Source organism: Sceloporus occidentalis, unplaced genomic scaffold (genome assembly GCF_023333645.1).
Source record: "Sceloporus occidentalis isolate IW3139 unplaced genomic scaffold, rSceOcc1.0.p SCAF_7, whole genome shotgun sequence".
NCBI classification, from domain to species: domain Eukaryota; kingdom Metazoa; phylum Chordata; class Lepidosauria; order Squamata; family Phrynosomatidae; genus Sceloporus; species Sceloporus occidentalis.
Genome location: NW_028316987.1, coordinates 34,611,776 through 34,635,695, shown reverse-complemented (window position 1 = coordinate 34,635,695; position 23,920 = coordinate 34,611,776). Strand labels below are relative to the sequence as shown.

Here is a 23,920-nt window from a genome sequence, read left to right as displayed (position 1 = left end):
CTACTGGGAAGAGGTTGACTGCAGTCTCCTCTTTTCTCCCCCCCTGGTAAATTAACTTGAGTGCAAACTACTTTAGCACTTGGAACTCAGGAGTTTTTCGCACAGCTAAAAAACCTGGCTTACCTTTCCCAGTTTGAATTCTCTTCCAGGATGCAGCCGGATATTATCGCTTGCATTTTGCTGCCGATGGCATCTCCCACCTAAAACTCACCTAAAACCCAGCTGAGCTGTGCTCAGCTGGCTGATTTGCAAAGCCGGGAAGCTCCCAACTTTGCAATTCAGCTGGCTGAGCATGGCTGGGAGCAAGGATTTAGGTGGATTTAAGGTGGGAGGTGGCATTGCTGGCAAAATGCGAGCAACAATACTTGGCTGCATCCTGAAAGAGGATTCAAACCGGGTAAGGTAAGCTGGGGTTTTTAGCTGTGGGAAAAATTCCTCAGTTTGCAGCAGTGGAAGTAAGCTAAGGACAAAGGGGGAAAGCAGGAGGAGAAAACAGAAAGTCAGGAATTTAAAAAGCAGCCCAAAAAGTGAAACCAGAGAAGATTTATCAGGACTGTTCCTACCAAATAAGGACAGTTGGAGGATATGAAATGAGCAGAAATGCAATTCATGATTATCTTAGCCTTGTACAATCTTTTTGTACAGTAAGTTCCTGACTGGATCTTCAGTAAAAGATAAAAGTAATCCCCAGGCATAAACAAGAATATCACACACTAAAATCAACAAGCCAATTTCTGCATTTACTGGTGGGGGGGGGGATATCATGTTAATAATTACGCAGAAGCGAATACCATTAAGTTCAGTGGTGCTTACTCTGAAGTAAATGGCTGTAGAGTTGTAGTCTAAAGCAATATAACTCTCCTGTATCGCTTCTCGGCCTTTTGGCTAAGATCAAGTGTAGTAACTCTCCTGACTTCCCTCAGAGCTCTTTTAATAGTGTTACCATACTGAATTTAAATCCTCAAAAAATTACTCAGATTATTTCCTAAAGCAATAAATGGCTTTAACAAAGGCCTGATTGTCTCTGAGGTGGTAAATCTCTATCTAGTCTGCAGATGAGAGGCTCGTGTCATTAAATTAGCTTTTCCTTTAAAAAATGAATAAGCCCTTTCATATAGAAAACTAGATGTCAGGAAGAAGTCTAGGTTTGTTCCTTTGTTCCTGTCATCTAATGTTTTGTGTGGTGGGATAGTCAGTCTGCAGTAGTACAGTCCAGACAGATATTTACCTCTTCAATGAAAATTAGTCTTCAGTTTCTTGCAAAGATGATGATTAATCTTCATAAGAAATGAAAGTTGTAATGCTAGGTAGGGATAGGGTTTCCAAAAGTATAGTTAGATGCTTGGCAATAGCAGTTTGTGCTTAAATTCTTTGTTTTCGTTGTTTTTACTACATAATTTGATATTTATGTTCTTTCCTAGCCTAGCTAATTTTCTTTCCCATGAAATCACACTGCCTTGGTGTCTTTCTTGTATTGCCGTTCTGTAGACACACTATCTAACCTTTTCCCTACTTATTTGTGTTGTCCAGATCTCCAGATTAGTTTGTTTTGAATGGCGATACTCCACCCCAGAACTGAATTGGGCCAATCCAATATCCTTTGGAGTTGGTATAAATCAGTCCAAATCATACTGATTCACTTCTTTATTCTAGAATTTGATCAAATCAGTTGCACAGCCCTAGTAGGAACACCACAATACTGCATAACAATGAGTATGAATTCCTTCCAAACCTGAGATAGAGGTAGAGGCAAGCAGATTTTCTGGAATGTTAACTCTGATATTTTCCCCAAAACTCTGTGCCTATCTTGAACTTTTCCAGATTTCTTAACTAGGGCTACCTCTGTTCTGTAAAGTTATTTTCCTACCAATTGCTTCCTAAAACCTAGGGAAGCAAATCTGTCTTTTGGGGAAGGTCACAAACCATAAAGACTGCTGTTGTAACTTCTGCATTTATTCATCTGAAACCTGACCAGCTCAATTCCCTCAGAAAGGATAACTTTCTGCTAATTTCAATCAGTTCTGCCAAGAAATAAGTTACCGCATTAACAATCTTCCTTTAAAAAAGGAGAACATTCGAGATTTAAAGGTGTAGCACAAACCCCTTCAGCTGCAGGTATTTTTCTGAGATTTGGTAGATGCCTGTTGACCTCATCCAGTTCTGACAAGCAGGAAAAATTATATCTGTTTGTAGATTTCCACTTAAGGGGAAATAGGGGTATTTGGATTTCCAAATCAAAATTCACATTGGTGTCTAAGGCCCATTACATACGGGCCAGAAAGTACGCGCTGAGTGCGTACTAGGGTTAGAAAGGTGCGGTGCTTCCGCACCCCCTAACCCTAGTGTGCGCTCTGCGCGCACAAAACAGTGGCAGCCGTTCCACACAGCCGCCGCCATGAGGACATCACGACCGTGCTGCCTCTATACGGGACAGTGACGTGACGTCCTCACTCCGCGCCAGGGCCCTTAGCGCGGAGCAGGAAGGAGCTCCGTTTCGGAGCTCCTTCCTGGTTTGGTCCGATGGGCGCAGCCTTCACACAGCTGCGCCCAGCAGACCAAAGGAGAAAGGGGCCAAACGACCCCTTTCTCCTCCTCCCCGCCGCCGCAGGGTGTCCTTGGGGCTTGAAGCCCCAGGGACACCCCTTTTCAGGCTGCGGGGAAGAGGCCTTTTGCCGCTTCCCCGCAGCCTGAAAAGCGGCGGATCAGGGCCTCAGCGGCTGCCATTCTGACCAGTGAGGCCCCAATACACCGGGGAAAGGGGCGGGTACAGCCCACCCCAAACAGGCGGTCTGCAGGGACATAGCCAAGGGGGGGTTCTTGGGATGCGCCCCCCCTTCCATTAGAAAAATGAATGGTACATGCTGCTGCACCGCCGCGCCCAAGCCCCATTATAATGGTGGCACTTAGTCTGGCCCCCCCTTCCTAAAATCCTGGCTACGTCCCTGCGGTCTGTAACCTGCCTAAAAGACTTATACTGCAACAGTAGAAAGAAAAAATAAATAGGTACCTCATAGTATCCAGTAGAGCATTTTACAGTGCTTTCACCATTTGAATAAGTGTCATACAGACATCGTTTGTGTACAGGCATACCTCAGTTAACAAAGCCTGAGAAAGAAGCTCTTTTTTGTCTTGTTATGCCCACCAAGTCCGCACTTTTCGTCCTTTGTCTGACTGGAAACCTTTCAGCTAATCAGCATTAGGAGGATGGTGAAAGAGGTCTGGAGAAATACAGATATTTGGTGTTGAGTTACTGCAGTTTTACCACAGCAAACAGTGCAATAAAGCTTGGTTTTGGAGAGAGCAGGTTTCTGTCCTAGATAATCCTATTGTAGCTGTGTGTGCCTGACAAAATAGGCAAAGTAAACAGCAGCTGCTTTCAGAATCCCTTACTAAGTATGCATGAACCACAGAACAGAAAGAAAAGGAGAAACCAACAAGTGTGCCTAACTGACTATAAAAAAGCATAGATCTATAGGTTTTGGCCACTCTGATGGAAATCATCAGAAAAGCGGAGGTTGGTGAAAGAAAATGTCATCCCTGGATGCACTTTGGAAGAAGCTTTCAAATAATCTCTAAAATGTTCAAAATTATTTTCTTTTTCTGTGCCAGAGTTTACCTAGCCTGAATGTTTCATTTCATGTGTGAATATTGTTAGATTTGAATTAAAAACTTTGCTGAAACACATAGAACTTCCCTTCCTTTTTTGTGGCATAAGAACCATAAGGTTATTTCTGCATCCAGTGCCAAATGTTAAAGAATTAATGCTTAGCAACATACTGTGTGCCCACTCCATACACGGGCACACCATATATGATTTCCTGTTTATGCAGCCATCGTGTCACCATTAAATGAATGGTGTGTGCCCACCGCTCACATGAGCCGTGCCGCCGCAAGCACGAGCCCCCATTATATTGATCTTAGATGGGCTTTGCCTTACGGGGGATGGTGGTGGTCCAGAACAGATCCCCCACGTAAGGCGAGACTCCATTGTATCTACTTTGTTAATTGAGATATATCTCTATAGGCCCTTATTCTGACATATGGTTATCTGTTGTTGAACTCTATGTATAGATTTGGGTTTGGGTTTTTATTGCAGTATTTTTTTTTTGTTATTTTGTTATTTTTTCTTCCCCCTTTATCCTCTTTTCTAATAAAACTTTTGCATAATAAAAAATAAATAGGAAGAAGAAGAATACGTGAACCTGAGTTGAACTGGGCTGTCAGCCTCCAGATCAATATGATCCAAATTGGGTTGTTTTCCAATAAAGGTCTAAATCAACACTCCCCTACTACACACAATATTCAATAGTAATCATGGTCTAGTGAAGTTCAAAGAGCAGTAACAGAACCTGCCTGTGTTTTTGCAGCAGTATGACCAGAATAATGAATCATGGAAAACAGAATGGGGTATATACTATAAACCTAGGTATGGTTTCACTTCCGTTAGGAATTGTGTTTTCATGTTCCAGATTCTTGGCCCATATAAACAGGCAGGGATCACACACACATATATATATCTTAGTAGAAAAACCATATGTGGTTTATTAATTAAAATTGTAAATGGCTGTGGAAATGAGAGTAGCAGAGCTGGAAATAAAAGTCAATTCTTTAAAAAGAAACATCATCTGTAAAATTCTTCACTTTCACTTAGTCTCATTCAACAGGATGCACCCTTTTCAGGGTGAGAGGAAGTTCACTTTCCATACAGCTTAAATCCTGGTCTCTTTTGAGCATGAACTGCCAACTTTGTAAATTATGTGTGGTTTTAGTGATGATGTCTACTGTCTTTTAATGACTGAGGTGAGAACATCAGAGTTTGCACCTGAGACCTCAGATTATCTTCAACCATTTACTTATAATTCAAAGAAAACTATATTGCAAAGCTGTCACCCAAACAATAATCGAGTTCCCAAAACTTTTATTTGTTCTATCAATCTATATAACTCAAAGTTATTAATTTTTTCCAGCATACTTCTTTTCTATTGCTCCTCTCCTTCAAGGTCTGTATTTTTCATACTCAAATTTCCATTTCCCTTTGGACAGTGCTACATTTATAGAATATGTTTTTAATGCATTACATTTTTTTCTTTGCTGTCATTTTCCATTCTTTTATTTCGTTTTGGACAAAAGTACAAGTTGCTTTAGCCGCTGACCTGGCAGAATATAAAGGATGTGAATAAGCCAAGAAATTAAAGCTGTTTTGTCCAGAATTAAAGAGTCCCATGCAAGTTTTGTTCACCAAGAAATAAAATCTTGTCAGCATGAACTGAAGCTGCGTGTAAAGCTGCATCTAGTCTAACCCTGTGATAAAGTACATTACAATGACACTCAGTTAAATATGGTACACTGCTGACAAATCAAAGCGTGTGTGTGTGTGTGTGTGTGTGTGTGTGTGTGTGTGTGTGTATATAGAGAGAGGGGGGGGGTGGAGGGTGGATATCTGAAGTTCAGATCAGATTAACATTTGGAACTCAATACTGTATTATATATTCTGTTACCCAAAATACAAAAATGATTGAAAAGCCCTTTTCTGCATCTGAAGATGCTGTCTTGATTTTGGCCCTTTACTTTGTCAGATTTCAGGACATGTGTTACAGGAAGAGATCCATTACATAGCATTGCTGACTTAATATTATAGTACTTAAGCTTTATTTTCTGAAAGGATATCGGCTTTTTTCCTCTGAGAAACAGCTTGCTCAAGAAACATACAAGAATTAAAAATGTAGTCAAGCAGAGTATGCTTGATAGAGTATGATTACTTGTGTACTGGCTCCCATGTATCCCTGAGGTCAGAAACACTGCTCTGAACAGCTCTAAACACTAACGTTCAACATGTGATTACTTGGGAGTAGACCTTACTTGTAACAGTGGCATCACTAGGGTTGATGTTACCCTGTGCGATAACTCATGGTGTCATGCCCATTGACCTCATTCTATGCCACACAATAATAAGAAGACTAGGAATGGGTAGGACAGCTGTGAAGGAAGTAGAAAAGATCCTAAAGAGTAAAGATATACAACTGAGTACTAAAGTTAGAATTGTCCAAGCCGTTGTATTCTTCATCATCATGTATAGATGTGAGAGCTGGACAGTAAAGTAAGCAGACTGAAAGAAAAGCAACGTAATCGAGATATGGTGCTGGAGAAGAGTGCTTAGGATACTGTGGATAGCCAAAAATGCAAACAGATGGGCCCTTGAACAGATCAAACCAGAACTCTCATTGGAAGTCAAGATGATCAATTTGAAGCTGTCATACTTTGGCCACATCATGAGAATGCATGGATGACTAAAGCAAACAATAATGCTGGAAAGGTAGAGAGTAGAAGAAAGAGGGGAAGACCACATGCCAGATGGACGGATTTTGCAATGCCTGAGTAGAACATTGGATGATAGGGAGTCTCGGAGGTGTCCCATCCACAGGGTCACCATGAGTCAGAGCTGACTTCAGGAAACCTAACAACAAAACATACCACACCATATGGAATCCTTAGTAATTTTTTTTGTACTAATGTTACTCATAAATTGTAATTCCTGTATATCACTGAATTTTATGGTAATAGTTGTGGCATAAACAACTAGCACAATTAAAATTATACTTGTAAATTACAATATTATATGCACAGCCCATGTATATGTGCATATACATAATTTTATGTGCTTAATGTGAAAATTTGGTAAAAAGTGTTTTTAAAAGTAAAATAATAAAAGCATTTAATTTTTTTTAAAAAAATTAAAACAATTTTGAAATTTGAAAATTTAATTTAAAAAAAAAAAGCCTGGGCCCTCTCCTTTCTCTTCCCACTAAGCCTCACCCCACTCACACCATTTCTTCAGCATTTTAAAGGGACACTGGTGAATGTCACAGACTGTTTCTGCCAAAAGACAGATGCTTGAGGAGCAGTGTGTCACTGCTTCTTAGGGTGCCACCTGGTGAAGCTGGCACCCTCCACATCCTCTGAATGATGCCACTGAATATCCCTTCTCCCATATTATAGTGTTCCCTCCCCAGAGATCTCTACTTGGCACCTTCAACCCTCTTTTTCTTCTTCTCTTTATTACGTTCTTAAATAGTTTTATTTCTGTGATTCTTTTAAATCTTTAGGTGTTGTTTAGTCTCTGTTGTTTTAAATGAAATCATGTTATTATGTTCTGTTTGTTTTATTTATATGGATTTTGATATTGTCTTTCTTGCTGTATATTGCCCTGAAAGCTATTACAGTGGACCCTTGTTATACGCTGGGGTTTGGTTCCAAGATCCCCCATGTATAACAAAATCCGTGTATGCTCAAGTCCCATTAAATATAATGACATAGCAAAATGGTGTCCCTAATAAAAAATGGAACATCAAGGTAAATTTATACTTTTTGGGAACATTTTCAAACCGTGTATGCTTGAATCCGTGTATAAAAAATCCGTGTATAAGAAGGGCCGACTGTAGATAAAGAGCAGGAGTGGGAAAATGTGGCTCAGGGCCCCATTGTTGCGGCCTCTAAAGCCCCATTGATACTGCAATATCTTTTAAAAAAAGAAATCAGCAAGAAAATTGGGTAAATATTTCATGCAAATGGGATGAAAATCATATGAAAACCACGTCCTAATCCCCCCTTTCCCCTCCATTTCTCTTTCAAAATTATGACAGGAAGCCATGTGACATTCCTGTCAGTTGTCATCTTGGCAGGGAAATGGAGAGAAATTCGGCATTTTGATGTGCTTAGGGGGGGGGGGTAATAGCTGGCAATGGGAGGGTTGAGGAAATTGACCTCCAACATCCATACAGCTGTGCGCCCTTGCTAGAGGGTGACTAATCTTAGAAATGTTAAAGAGCCACTGCTGCAATGAAATTTTCAATCCCCATTGCATTTTTCTTTTTAAAAACACCAAAGGGGTATTGTTAAATAGTACCGTATTTTCCGGCGTATAAGACGACTGGGCGTATAAGACGACCCCCAACTTTTCCAGTTAAAATATAGAGTTTGGGATATACTCGCCGTATAAGACTACTCCTCTTCCAAGGCACACCAAATAAAAAATTAAAGAACATCAGATTTGATTTCAATATGGTAATTTTAATTCAAATGCTTATGACATGCAGGTCCTTAGCAGGAAACCTTGTTGTATACAAAGCCTGCTTGGACTGGTCAGCTCTTCCTGCCTGCCCAGCCCTCCCTGTCTCCAAGAGTATCAGAGTGGTAGCTGCTTTCATACGATCGCCACATACGGCGGGGATGTGCCTGCGGCCGTTTTTGAGCTCCCCCACCATATGCGGCAACCTCAGATTTTCCAGTCTGCCCTATAAGACGACACCCGGCGCATAAGACGACCCTTAACTTTTGGGAAGATTTTCCTGGGTTAAAAAGTAGTCTTATATGCCAGAAAATACAGTACTTAAAAATACTAAAGAACAGACAGCTGTCTTCGACTGAGTAGACGATTGGTCCATCTAGTTCAGTACTGTCAAATCTGACTGGCAGTACCTTAACAGCATTTCAAAGAGGAAAGTTTCCTACCCTGCACGGAAAACCCTGGTATTCCACGGTGGCCTCACATCCAAGTGCTAACTAGGCTTGATCCCACTGAAGCTTCAAAGATCAGAGAACAGCAAGTATGTTCAGGGTGATACAGTGTTATGCTTAACATCACAAGTCCCATCTGATCATCTAATGTGAATAGATGGTTTGGATTTCCAGCCAAAAATATCTGATATATTTCAGGCCAGCCCTGTTCAGTCTTTCTCTCAGAGCTCCCTCCCATTCCAAATCCAGCTATTAATGGCCTGAATCTGTGCATCATTGACTTGTATGCATATATGGTGTGTTTTTGATTTTTATAAACTCAGTCAAGCATTTTTCCCACATAAAATCAGAGTAAAGTTTGCACTTTTAACAAACTTGGAATGTGATGATTATATGATACCAAAGTCCATGTAAATGAAACAAAAGCAGTATAAGACCACATTTAATTAGAAGCAGCAGAGACAAAAACAACAGGCTACACAACAAGATCAAAAAATGCAAGGAGGTTTAATACATGACAGCCTTCGCTCCTCCATTTCATGTTGGCTCACAGACAAGTGTATCCCCTATTGATTTTAATGAATGGAGTAAGTTGAGCTAGACATTATGGAAGAGAAAGGAGACTTAACAAGAGGTTAACTCAGACCCACACACACTGGAAGTATGGGCATGTGTATCTGTAGATCACATGATCATGCTGTCTACACCTAGCGCTGCTGGCTGCACATTTGGAGTTGTTCTGCTTACTTCTACTGAGAGCAGAACAGCAGGTGAACATACAAGGAATAGTCCAGAGTCCAGTCCAAAGGTCACACAATACCAACCAGTCAGTCACAGCAAAGGGCAGAGGCAAGAGCATAGTCACAAGGCAAGTCCAGGGGTCAGATAACCAGAGTCATGAATCAAGAGCAAGGAACACAGGAACAGCAAGGCTGCAAGACTGATTGTTGGCTGCAAAGAACCCTTGCAGCCAGAGGTCTTTTAAAAGGCCTCTGCTACTCTAAGCTGAAACCTATTTGTAATTGTGCTGGCCTGATGGCTGCAATAAAGTCTGTATTTGGTAAACCTATTAGCTCTCCTCTTGGCTTCTAGCCTGGAAGAATGCCTCAAAGACTCCTTGACCTGTCTTCGCTCCACAGCACCTGCAGCCTAGAGTCCATAGAGTCTTTCTCCCTCTGCAGCTTCCTGAGCCTGCTCTGGGACTGCTGATCCATGCAGCCCCAGATCTGTCCCTGTCGCAGCCTTCTCCATGTCTTCAGTCTGAGTCCTTTGACTGTGCCTCTAAGTCAGGCCCAAGGCAGTCCATGACAGGAGTCTATGCAACGAGGCCCTACCTGTGAGGGCAAATCTTGATTGATCCATGTCCCCCATGTATGTGGAGACATTCTGTGTACATCCATTTGTATGTAGGTAAGGGACTGATGAGAAACCAATCATTTGATGAGCAACTGGTGAGAAATAATTCAGTTGATTTTATGATAAGATAATGTGAAGGTTTGCACATTTGTTCATAAGTGGGATGGAAAGACTGTGGGTTTTGTTTTTGTTTTTATTTGGGTAAATCAGTGCAGGAGTCATCAAAAAAGTTAAATCCATCCAGGTAGAGGAATTGCATAGATCTTAAAAGACTGGTTTTGAATTTCTTTTTATTCAGCCATGTTTGTGGTGTATATGCTTCAACTGTCCCAGTTTGTCAATGACAGTCCCAGATAATCATCCGTTGTTCCACTTTGTTAGTTGCTTTTAAATGGTCCCAGTTTCTTTCTATTCTTTCTTCTTTCAACTTTTACCCTCATCTTTTTTCAAATAGTGCAAACTGAGTTGAAAGTGCAAAAGTAGTTGGTACTCAATAAACTCAGCAGTGGGGAAAGGAAAGGAGGAGGTGGTATCTTACCTTTCCCAGTAGGCCAAGGCAAAAGCAAACTGCTGCAATTCCCCCTAGCTTGTCTGTTGCTAAAACAATATCTGGTCTGTAAAGGGCCTAAACAGACAAAGATTAGGAGAAACAGAAATGAAAGATTTATCTATCTTTACATGCAAGACTCTTTCATATGCTCCCTGAGTGTGCTGCTGATGCATATTTGTGGATGAGGGAGAAGCTTACATGCTTTGAACGAACCTCTTTAAGGACAGTTATTTTCAGTAGAGACTTTGAGTTGGATTCATTTCTATTCAAAGAATAATTCTACTCACAGAAAGCACCCCCTTTTTTGTTCGTGCCTGATTTTGATGGTTTACCCTCCCATCATGATCACCTGTGACAGCAAAACAGGTGCCACTGACTCTGTCTATAACATTACCAGGGAGCAAGAGAGGTTGCTTTTGGAAGGATAGGGCAAGGAAGTATACTTCTATACATTTACACAGACAGCTCCCTTGCACTTCATTCTTTATAATATAAGCTTCCTGTTAAGCAGATGGACAAACTGACTATACAATCAATACCAATGTTGTTGCATGGTTTATTCCTGAATCAAAATTTCAGTTTGGCACCGATAGTACAGTGAAATGCTGTACATTGCTTACCTCCCTGCTCAGTTTTTAAATCTACTCCACTGTAGCAAACACTGTGTGTTTGTGGAGAATGTCTTGGTTATTTATTTATTTTTGCTTTGTACCACAACGTTTTAGGAATTTTTATATCTCTATACAGTTAAAGGACTGTCATAAAAGGATGCACCTGCAGTGGCTCAAACTGGACACTGTGAAGAAGGAGCTCCTATTTCCAGACCACAGCCTCCCACATAGTATGATGATACTTTTGGAAACATAAGTTTAACTCATAGTTATTAGAGCCAGGAAAATGTATTTTCCTTTGCAATCTGCTTGCCAGTTCTAGACTTTCCTTCTTAAATACATATTGCCAGTTAGTGATTCACTCTTGGTTAAAAGCTTTTGATACAACATCAAGCATGTTAAAAGCAGAGAAATCACCAAGTAGCCATGTTGTTTTCATGTGTTGTTGTATAATGTTGTGCTGTAATATTAATTGTAGGAGAACATATTTGATAGAACAGGGTTTTCCCCATCCAATTGATTTTCTCGGAATTTTCAACTATTTTGCAGGTTATAGAGGGAGGGCTACCTGACTATATACTGACTTTTTAACACCCACATCCTCTTATCACTATTTCTTGCCTTGTACTGCTTTCTCTGCCTTTCTGTGTTTAATTCTATCAAGCACCTCTATGCTCCCACACAGATTCTTGGCTTTAGTGAAAGATAGTCACACATATGGATTCACTCTTTTGGTTTAACCCTCTCTCCTGAAGCTGCATACTCCACAACGTTCAACGTGTTTCTTCAGAACAGCTTGGCACAAAGAATATTGCTAGTGAATCAGACCAAAATAACCTTGATATCTGTGATGGCTGAACTGTAAATTACTTCTGCAAAGTGCTGAACCCTATCCCCTAACAAGGTTGAACAGTTTGAAGAGTTCCTTTAAAGTTCATACAGAGGGTTCTCCATATTCACCAGGGTTAGGGATGCAGGGCCTTCATGAAAATGGGAAAAATGCAAACCCCTGTCCCTTTAATCTGAGACAATACTTCTCTAGGTCCTCCAGTGCAACTTGGTGGTCAACATCTGCTGGAAGTTGACCAAAAATTATGCGGAAGTATCTACAAATGCCTAGAGAAGTGTTTTCTCTAGGAATCTCTAGGCTCTTCATTGTGACTCTATAGTCAATCTCTGACAGAGTTGCAGTGGAGGACCTAAAGATTCCTAGAGAGAACCTGTTAATCAAATCAACAAATAATCAAATCTGTGAAAGTCAAAGTCACAAATAGGGAGGGCTGACTCCCTAAAACTTGGAAATGGATCCAATGGCCCATTGAAAGGGAAGTGACTAGCTGCCACTGTCTGATACATTTGTTCCAAAATAGCTCCAAGAAGTGCACAAACACACACACAAAATAATTAAAACAGTGTGGTCTGGATTCAGTCTTCCTCATCTTTCATTGTTTCCTTTGCCATTTGTCCTGACTGAGTCCTTGGCTGCTATTAAATTCTGCATCATTTTCCTTCCCTGTTGATTTGTGACAGAGTGGTAAAAGTATAAATGGTCAAAGGAGCAAATAAATCAACGTTCGGTCACACTAAGCACACATTCTTTTCTGAGATTCATATAGTTGTGGTGTCTGAATGGTTGTTGCTTTAAAGCACAGTAATTTTGTCATGCAGTTTCAGGATCTCTGTCATATTACACAATTATAACACTTTGATCAGTACTTAAAATTGTATGCTAGAGGGATTTTGTTTATTCCCCCTCTACTATAGCCCTTGATGCATCTATCAGAGAATGACAAACTACCGATCCCAGATTCCATATGATATAGCCATGGCATTTAAAGTGATGCCAAACTTCCCAAACTGAAAAAGACCTAGGTTGTTGCACAAGTTGTAGTTCCATCTCAAGTCAACACCTTCGGTTGATCATATTTGATCAACTTATGGACAATAAAGAGTTGTTTTAGTATATTAGCATGTTATTTTAGCATTTTAGCATTTTTATTGACTACTTGTCTGTTTTTGCTCATGTATGTTCGATGTTCTGTCCTTCAGTGGAAAGGGTGTTATAAATAAACATTATTATTAGTTTTTCAACTTCACTAACATTATTATTATTATTATTATTATTATTATTATTATTATTATTATTTGAGCTCATGCCATTGTTGTGAGATTTAAAATGAGGATACCTAAAACTGGGTGGCAATGCTTGCTTCTGGTAGTAAGCTTTGTTCAGATCAAATTTCCAATAGAATGTGAATTGAATGTATATTGAAATAAGGATGGGCTTTCCTCCCTTCCTTATTGTCTTGCTACCTTCCTATGCTCAGTGGTGCTTGAAGGGCTCAGGTTCAGGGTTAACAAAGTGATGGGTTCCAGCTAGTGAGAAAGGGACAAAGTGCGTTCTTTCTTTCTTTCTTTCTTTCTTTCTTTCTTTCTCTCTTTCTTTCTTTCTTTCTTTCTGAAGTCTTGCTGTATAATAATGGCATATAATATATTTTAGTCTAATCCCTGCTTCCAGGATATAAATGCTAGTGTTAAAGCAGTGTGAAACCACAACGTATGTGCAGATGTAGGACTTTATCATATGAGTTAATAAACCACAATAACAGCTGGTTAATAGCATCTTTTGCTGGGACTTATCACATAATGTTGCTCCCTTTCTGTTGTTCTCTTAGTGGGAGATCATTTGGCAGGTGTTTCTTTTCATATATGCAAAACCTCAGTAAATGACCACCTTTGACACTTCTGTGGTGCTAGCATTTGCAGTACAGTAAATCAGTTCTGCTTTAATCCAGAAACTGGATGTTCTATGGACAGGCTTTAGGTGTTGCCTACCTTTTGCCTGCTAGTGATCAGGGACACAGGGATTCTTGAGTTGACCAAAGTAGATTAATCGGTGGCAGATTAATCACTTTCATTTGCCAGTGCTTGGTCTCTCTTAAATCAGGAAGTATCCCCCAGGAGAAAAGGGCCTTTTAAAAGATAAGGCTCCTTTAATGAGGCAGGGCAAGATGGTGAAAGACTAACAACTTCTAAATTAGCCTCCCAACATTATATGGTTTTTATCACCTCTAAACAATGAAAAATGCCACCCAAAGGCAGAAAGAAAAACTGGACCAGACCTTACAATGAAGACTGAAAACCAGGACTCCTTTAAAGCAGAGAAGCAGATGAAGATTGACTCACGGTTTGTGGCAGCAGAGACTACACACTTTGTAAGTAACAAATTTGCAATGATAGATCCTTCTCCACTCACTAATTCATTACAGAAATCTGTTCTAACTAAAACAGCCTCCCCAATTTTTCAAAGTCCAAATATAAACTCCTGGGAACAGGGAGAAAATAAGGAAAATAAGACTGCATTCTAGCTTCGCTCCTGTTCAACTTTTCCATCAATGACACGGTGGGTCATCTCGACAACACCAACTTCCATCCTCCAAAGGTAGAGGCAAGATGTATCTCTGCTGTGCTTTATGCTGATGATGCATCAGTAAGAACCTATTGGTCTAAAACAGCACTAAGAACTTTAACAGAGTATTGAAAAGAGAATCAGCTAGAACTTAACTACCAAAAAACTAAAATCATGGCATTTGCTGAAATGCTCAAGAACTGAAACTGGATTATCGAAGGTCAAAAGATCAAACAGGTATCCTGCTTCAAATATCTGGGAGTAATCTTTCACGCTACTTGTAGCAGGAAAGCTCATGGGGACTATGCTGCTGATAATGTGCAGAAGAGCTTAACAGCCATCCTCACATTTCCTATGACAAGAGGAGGCCATTATATCCTGGCGGCACTCAAATTCTTTGAAGCCAAATTGGTTGTACAACTGCTTTATGGATCCCAGCTGGGACCCATCCCCAACTCTGCACCATTAGAACTTATGCAATCCTAATTCCTAAAATCAGCAATTCAAGCTCCAAAGTGTGTCTCTAATGCAATTCTGAGACTGGAGTCAGGCTTTATGAAAATGGAGGCCAGAGCGTGGGTGACTATACTCAGCTACTGGCTCAGACTATCCTTCTTTCCCACTGGTCTTGCTCCACTTACCCTGACTGATGCATTCCAGTCTATGTGGAAACAGATGGTGATAAGTAAAATTTCTCCACTGGGTTTTTCTCAATATCTTTTGCTCAGCATGGGTATGAAAAGGCTAAAACGACCATCAAACAACAGGTGATAGATATAGAGTGACAGCTAGACCTAGTTAGCGCCCAATTTTTATTGTCAGTGACTGCAATAGATATTTGGCATCACCTATATGGCATATATAGTAAAACTCGAAGTACCTAAACACTGGAGAACCTTTACTTTGGCATGATGCCATGCCCTCCCCTCAGCTGTTCTTGAAGGGCAATATAAGAAGATCTTCTTCTCAGACAGACTATGCCCCTATGACTCTGGCCAAACAACAGAGCACAATTTACTCCAGTGCTTATACTACAGGGACATTCGCCTCAGCCTTATCTCACCTCTGTCGTATAAACACCAAGGACACACCAGTCAATTCTACACTTCCTTGCTGCTTTCGGACACCAATCCAGATATAACATAGAACAGTGATGGTGAACCTTTTAGAGGCCGAGTGCCCAAACTGCAACCCAAAACCCACTTATTTATTGCAAAGTGCCATGTCTCTCTGGCTTTCTAGTAACAAACTCTGGCAAACTCTGTGCTGGGATGACGGCACATGTGCCCAGAGAGAGGGCTGTGAGTGCCATATCTGACACACATGCCATAGGTTTGCCATCACTGACATAGAACCTTGGAAGATTCTGTGCAGCTATGGTTGAAATCCATCAGGCAATGACTTCCACAGTGGGCTAGTATTAATCTTGCCCTGCCATGCTGGATTTTAAAAGAAAATAGTTTCTACCTGGTTTTTATCTTGTTTTTCTCTTGTTTTTACCATTACCTTCTTTTATTCTGCATCCCCAGCAGCAATCCTGATCCACAGAATTCTTCTCGTCTGTCTCGCACCATAGAGAAGGCCACTTCCTATTTTTATCTATTTATTTATTTAATTTCTATGCTGCCTTTCTCCCAGAAAGGGACCCAAAGCGGCTCAGTCCTTGGGGATATATATGTAGAGGTACTCTTTCAGTTGCTGATGTTCCAAGACATTTAGGGCTTTTAATGTCATCACCAGAAGCTTGAAATTAATGCTAATGGGGTTTGGTAGCCATTTCAACTTCTTCAAGACTGGTGTGACATGGTTTTTATGTGATGCCGCAGATATGGTTATATGTATATTTGCATACAGACTTTATCATCTTAGAGTAAACTTGCTCAAAGTAATCGAGTAGGAGCTAGTCATGTCTAATGTAAGTACCATCAACTTTAGTGGGTCTGCTCTAAGTAGAATTAAGTCTGGATTGACTCTCTTGAATCTAAACACAGTGTAAGAAGTTTGGATAGAACCTTTGCTTATTTGTTTAACCCTCCTGTCTATCCCCACTATTCTGTTTGAATTTGTGACATTTTCTCAGAAATGCAGAAGTGAGTATGGGAAATAAACTTTTTCTCAGGAACATCAGCTTGTTTGAGCCACCACATTACTGGAAGTAACGATTTAGAAGCTGTGCATGAGAAGTCAATGGAAATAATTGCAGGAAAGATCTGCACAGAGAGAACAAGTTTGTATGTATTACACACTGGTTTGCAGCAGCTGTGGAGAGTTTATTTTACTTTTAGTTGAGCAATTCCCATTCCTTTTTAATATCCAAGTATCCAACACACATTCAAAGGGGGCAAGAGGAGAGGAGAGCAACACCCTGCACATTTTCCTTCAAAGGAGAGTACAAATGTGCAAATCTGGGTGGGCCCAAAACTGTTTGCACTTCTTTTTAGTGAACAAAGAGTACCAAATATTTCAGCTGGAGCACGCCACACCCTAATCCAGCAATTAAGAAAAAATCTCCATATTTCCTGAGGAGAAAACCTTCGGAATACTAAAGGGCAATTATTACATAGGAACAGTTTGTGTATAACTGGATGAAACACATTTTAAATTTATCTTAGATTAAAATGTGTTTCATATGAGACACGTACCATGTTTTTGAATCATGAGGTTAGCAGCCACTGCCATGGCCAAGAACAACTGACTCAGTGTTTTTCATAATAATGCAACAAAAGTCACAAATATACTTCCTATATACTACTTAATTCCATGGTGGTCCTTTAGGTAGTGTACATGTCCCCATCCTGCTTTGGATCACCCTATAGTGCTTTTTTATATTGCTATTCAGAACTGAAAAGGATATGACAGGCATGTAGTCAAACTTCCTGGCCTGCCTTCTCTCATGTAACCCCTACAACCAGTTTAATAGCTTCAGCAAGAACAACTTATAATTCACCAGGAGGTGCTTAGATTCCTGTGGATGCAGCAGTGACTCCAGGTTATATTGGGGGCTGCCTTCAAGACATGACTGCAAAGACTGGAGTAAATACCTAACATAGGGCCCGTACAGACAGGCCAAAATAAAGCTGCTTCGGGTCACTTTGGAGGTATGCTATTTAAATGATGCACACGCCCTATGAGTCTGGAAACCCCACCAAAGCCAGTCCTTAGGACTGGAGTGTGGCTTTGGTGCAGCTTCCAGACTCTTAGGACACATGCATAATTTAAATAGCATACTTCCAAAGTGACCCGAAGCAGCTTTATTTTGGCCTGTCTGTACAGGGCCATAGACTTGTCTCCCATCAGTACATAGCCCACAGCAATTAGACCAAGTAATGTGCTTTTCTTTGAAATAACAATCCATAGTATTAAATATATCCTCCTCTCTTGTTTCTTTGACAGGGATGAAAGGCAAAAGTTTTTTTTCCAATGGCATTGCTTTTCAAATACCTCACAGTAACAAGCAAAACAGTGAAATAAGCAACATCTGTGCTTTCATCAACTTGGATAGCAAAGAATTTACTATTTTTAATTATATGTATTGCCGTCACCTCAACATCGTTGGACATATCCTGAATTCTTTGAGATGTATTCAAGGAGGGATATTGTTTATTTCTTACCCAAGTATACACAAAACAGCATCTTTTACACAAGAAGAAATTAAATTTCAGTTATTCTTACCATATCTAGCAATATAATAACTATATAAGAACATGGCAACATAGCCTGAAAACCCCACCAAAAACTATGGATGCCGGCCATGAAAGCCTTCGACTTCACAATATAATAACTAATAAGATAGGAAGCTTGAAGCATATTTTCATTATCTTCATTAATTGACAACAAAAATGATGTCATATTCTGATGTCTCACTAACAGGTGGGAAAAATTCAGCATTCCTTGTTTTATATAGCTGGAAAGTTTTGTTTGTAAATGTTGTAAGAGTAAAGAAGGTTTCACGTGACTATTGGATAATACTTCCCCATAGACTCATTGGGGCTTAGGACAGTCCTCATCGCCTATATATGAAAATCCATACTTCATGTTTTTCTCTTTTTGCCTGTTCAAAGAAATTAAGACAGTGCTTTTTTGCTGTTTTCCACTACTTAAGTGTTATACCTTTCCTGATAAATGCCTGCTGAAATATCATATCATATTTCAGCTTTTTTACTGAGCTGGTTTCCAATCACTGATCCATATCTGATAATACACAAAATGAAAAATCAATTTAAAATTTAAAATGATGACAAAGAGAAGAGACATAGAGAAGGCCTGGAAGACCTGAATCTCATTTATGTGGCACTAAAGCTTGGGCACGTCACTCTCTCTCAGCTTCAGAAAACAAACCCTCTCTGAATACATCTTGCCAAGAAAACCCCATGATAAGGTCACCTTAGAGTTACCATACATTTTGGGGGAGAAATGGGAATATTGCGAGGAGAAGGTGGGATGAATTTTACATGGTGAAATGTCAGCGATCAGGACTACTGTGATGCTTAGAACAGAAGAGAGTGGGATTTCTCTTTCTTCCAATCTGGACAGTAGTCCTGTTAATGTAGCCTAGATTTGCATTGGCATATTTGTCTGCTGTATCACACCGTAAACTCATGTTTAGCTTGTGGTCTTGCATCAGCTTTGGAAATGGAGAATAGGCTCCTTCTTGCTCCCTGTTCCTGAAGTTGGAGGCCTTTATGCCATTGGTCATGAATGTGTCTCCAGTTTAGAAGTAGGGAGCCAGAAGGAGCCTACTCCTCACTTTCGAAGCTGGAGATTCTTGTATGCCCATTAACACAGAAACCTTTAGCTTCAAGAATGGAGAACAAAAAGGAGCCTATTCCTTGCTTACTTTTGGGCCTGAACAGACAGGCCAAAATAAAGTTGCTTTGGGTCACTTTGGAGGTATGCTGTTTAAATGCTGCATGCGTCCTAAGAGGCCGGAAGCCGCACAAAAGCCACACTCCAGTCCTAAGGGCTAGAGCGCAGCTTCTGGTCTCTTAAGATGCATGTGTCATTTAAACAGCATACCTCCAAAGTGATCTGAAGCAGCTTTATTTTGGTCTGTCTGTATGGGCCCTTTGACACCTTTCTCCTCCCTCCTGCTTGCCTTCCCCATCTTTCTCCCCTCTCTCTTTTGCCTTTGTCAGCTCTTTCTTCCCCTCCTGCTTGCCTTCATTGTGTCTTTTTCCCTCTGCTTCTCACCTTCAGTGCCTCTTTCATCACCCCTTGCAAGGAAGACAGGCACATGTGCAGACAAGTTGGCATCAAGCCCCATGGAGAGCTGTCCTCCCCAAGCTCCTTTTGCCTGCTTCTCTTCCTTTCATCCTTCACTCCATCAGTCAGTGTCATCATCCCCACTCCAGCCATGAGGGGGAAAGAGGTGGCCAGAGCACAATGGGAAAGTGGGCTCAGTGGTCACTGAATATTCCACCATTACATTATTTTTTGCATACTCCTTAATGTCCTGCTGCATATCCCTGGCTAGGAACCACTGAACTAAAATATTGAATCAATAGTATATGGAAATAAATTAACTCACTATGCAGCCATTGTTTCAGTGGGTCAGCTCTAGTTGGGTTTTAGCTGTAGGATTCAGGCTGAGGATCCATCCATCAATTAAAAATAATTGTAGATGAATCAATATTGCTACTAACATCCTGTCTGAAGAACTCAGAGATTTTAGTTAATGGAAACTGGAATACAATCACTATATAGTTTTTTTTTTTTGGGGGGGGGGGTTTGGGCTATGTGGCCATGTTCTAGAAGAGTTTATTCCTGATGTTTCACCTGCATCTGTGGCTGGCCTCTTCAGATGCAGGCAAAACATCAGGAATAAACTCTTCTGGAACATGGCCACATAGCCTGAAAAACCCACAAAAAACTATTGATGCTGGCCATGAAAGCCTTCGGCTTCACTACCACTACAGCCAATGGAATAATGCCTGTTTGTAGTAGCCAAACCTCTGACCCATAGTTAAATACTGGAGTGGCTGGCTTCCAGAAGGCTTTTTAGCCTTTTTGGATAATATATATATACTAAGGCCACACAAAGTTTTCTAAAAGGATGTTTTGAATGGTTGTTTGGGCAAGAAGTACAGAAGACATAATGCAATATCTCTGCCATAAAACATGATTATTTTTTTTTAAAAAAAGCAAAACATAAATAAAATAAAATGGAAGTGACTTCTTTCCTTAGGTATTTCCCCTTCATTCTGACCACCAGGCTTTCATGGAGCCATTTATCTCAGTTAAAGCAAATGAGTTTCAGGCCTCCCTGCCAGTTCTTTTTTTAATTACCACATGTAACATTGGTCATGCCTGTTAGGAATAATGACTGAACAAAGCTTTTCCTGAAGTGGCTTTTAGCAAGAGAGGCTGAGTTAGATTAGAAATGATTGGCAAGATGTTGATCGCCCTCTTATTGAAATCTTTTCTTTGTTTAATTTGGTTTGAAAGGGTGTGTGGGAAAACAGCCATATCAAATAACAGCATTTTGGGGCAGGGCATGGGTCTGACTAGCAGCAGTTGTTTACATAAATTTTTGATTGTGATAAATAGAAAACCAGAAGGGTGTGCTAGGATGTCTGAGGGCTTCAATGCTGAACTTAGGTCATGTTATGAATGGCCTGAAATTTGTTTAACATCTGATTTATAGTGTGATGTTAGGAATGGAGAAGGTGATCATTAAGAGAACTTGATTTGAAGTGGGTGGGTTAGCAAACATGGAAAGAGTGTACTGTTCATTGGCTTCAGCCTCTTTGATAATTTGTTCCTTGGATATATAATAGCTGGGATAGACAACATTCTTGTGGTGGTGAGGGAGCACTTGGTCTACTCAAAATCTGCTGGGAACTACATAGGCACCACTCAAATTTGGTGGCCCTAATTCAAAACCAATGGCAATGATCCAAAACCTCAAACGCAATAGTGTAGCAGGGTCCCCAGAGTTCTCACTGCATCAGAGGGAACCACAGAATTCTGCAGACTTGGAAACCAGAATGTGTCTTTCCAGAAGGAAGGACAAAACTTGGGGCTCCCATTCATAAGGAATATTTCTAGACCTAGAAGAAGCTATCTCAGAAGAGCATCCTCCATTTGATAAGGGAGACAGGTGGAATGATGGAAAGTGGTGGAGGCAAGTATGTGCCTCCTATTCACAAATTTGCCTGGTTTTAAAGCACCGGAGCTGGGTTTATCTATATGTATATATATATGCATGATGTATATATATAATATGAAATCTATAACTAAATAAAGAAGACATTTCTAAGGCTGGAGCCCAGTGTACTCAGGAGGTGCTGGAAGAACTGAGCAGGAATTTGTTGCCAAAATAGCTCAGTTACTTAGTTTATATAATGCAGTAGCTAATGAAATGAGAAAAATGCAGATAAATAATAATAAAAATGACAGATTAAAAATAATTACAAATGAGGTGTAGGCTTGCTATAGGCATTGTTACTCCAAGCCGCTTCCTGACTCAGGAGAATATTATGAGCTAGAGGATACTTCTCTGTCTTCTTTCAATGCCGTGGAACAAATGCAGCCATTGAGTTGTTAGCTTGTTCCCCTAAATGTGTGGGGCTGGCAGAGCCTCCACTAACAGTTGCAATCTAATTAATTTGGGGAATATTTAGTCTGGCTTTGCAAGAGGAGGTAACATATGCAGGATGAAAGCACCAGCTATCTTGGTAATAACTGACAGAGACTCCAGGCATGGGGAACAACGTGAACTTTTATGAAAGGAAATATAAAAGATCACATACACAAAGACAACCCATTAAAATAATCAGCATATAGAGCTAATTGAAATAGAAAAATGAAAGGGGGAAGCAGAATTTTAGGGTTGGATGAGGTAATAGCTACCTGTCTAGAAGAAAAGGGTCCATGAAAAGCTGGTGTGTCAAACTAGATGGATGTTTGGATACTTACAAGCTGATGATCATGTGGATGATGGTGATGACTATAGTTGTGTGAAAAGGAACAAACTGCTAAAATGGCTGGTAGCTGACACCATAATAGCACTGTGCAGACCTGCAGTGCAGTTACATTTTAAGGTTGTTGTTTTTTAAATCACCACAAATAAGATTTAATGAAAGGTGGGAGAACATAGTCACACTGGAAAGAAACAGTTTGATGGCAACATTTTCTGTTTTCCATTACCTGCATTACAGGTATAAATTATGTTTCTTTATCCTTGGAAAGTACAGGTCAGTTTTAACATTCAGTAGTACAAGAATCTATACAAGATTCAGGATGGCCATGGAAAGGTAGGACTGAAGCCATTGATTTCATTGAGATGGTACACAATATAAGAAGCCAATGATTTATCACTTAAATCACTTTGGTTAGTTTTTTGTTATAGAAATTGTGCTTGTGTTATAAATAGATGTCTTTCTCAGTTCTTTGGAAAGAAAGAGAGCACCATTAATCTGATTCCAAATTTGTAGGAATTGCCAAGAATAAGGAAACTGATACCTCATCCATCATACCTGCTCTTAGAATAGTATAAAGATCACAGTTAATTTTATTTAATGTATGTAATAAAGAAAAAGGGAAATATTATAATGATATCTGCTAAATCTACCACAAAGTTAATGGTTTGTTAGCATTTTCCTCATAAAATTTTATTTTCAGAGGCCTGCTTCTTGGCCATGAGCATGAAACTAGGTATACCTCAAGAAGGAAGTCGTTCTTGGCATACATCTCACCTCCCAAGGTTATAGAAATAAAATTTATCATGTTTTACTGTTATTTTCCCTCTCTTTGTCGATGTATCATTTATACCTAAATTGTCAGGATAAAAAAGAATCTGCATCTGAATGTTCTGCTTCTTCACTTGCCTCTAGAGAACAGTCTTTCCTCTTCTCTTTCTCCAGAGTTGATGGGGATATATTATTTCCCTCATCTCCTCTCTTCTCCCATCCACAAGAAAAGTCTTCTTAGGAATTAGACATTAAGGGGTTGTCATCCAAAGTGTGTTTTTCATTCTACTCATCTTCTGCATGTTCAGAGATACCCAAAATGTGACATGACATTATTTCACGCCACGTTTCCCCATTCTTTTCATGCAATGTAACCTAAATTATACCTTAATGAAAAGTGGAGAAATAACTGTTAAGCATGATAAATCATTTTTCTGTAAACTTGGCAGGTGTGATGTGCCCTAGAATGACTTCTTCCTGGAGGAGTACCTAGTTTCACATTCATGGCCAAGAAACAGACCTCTGAAAATAAAAATTTATGAGAGAAATGCTAACAAACCATTAACTATATGGCAGACTTAACGGACATAGCTGTAACTTTTCTCCTTTTCTTTATTGTGCACATTAAATAATATTAAATCTGTCAGGCCACATGTTGTGCATATACCTAGATGTTACAGAAGAGAGAGGCATAGAGCTACTGTTTTCAGCATTAATCCCATGCCTCCAGCAATGTGCTAGCTCTACCCTGTGCATCTGATCAGTCCTCTCCATTGTTCTGGTGCTAAGT

General features: G+C 40.0%; 1 protein-coding gene and 1 pseudogene across 2 annotated transcripts in view; both read left to right on the top strand.

The window, feature by feature from the left end:
• The window catches only part of SUGCT (succinyl-CoA:glutarate-CoA transferase), a 374,021-nt gene that overhangs the window by 79,756 nt on the left and 270,345 nt on the right, over positions 1-23,920 (top strand). The window lies entirely within an intron of this gene.
• LOC149309495 (U2 spliceosomal RNA) lies at positions 866-1,013 on the top strand (annotated as a pseudogene).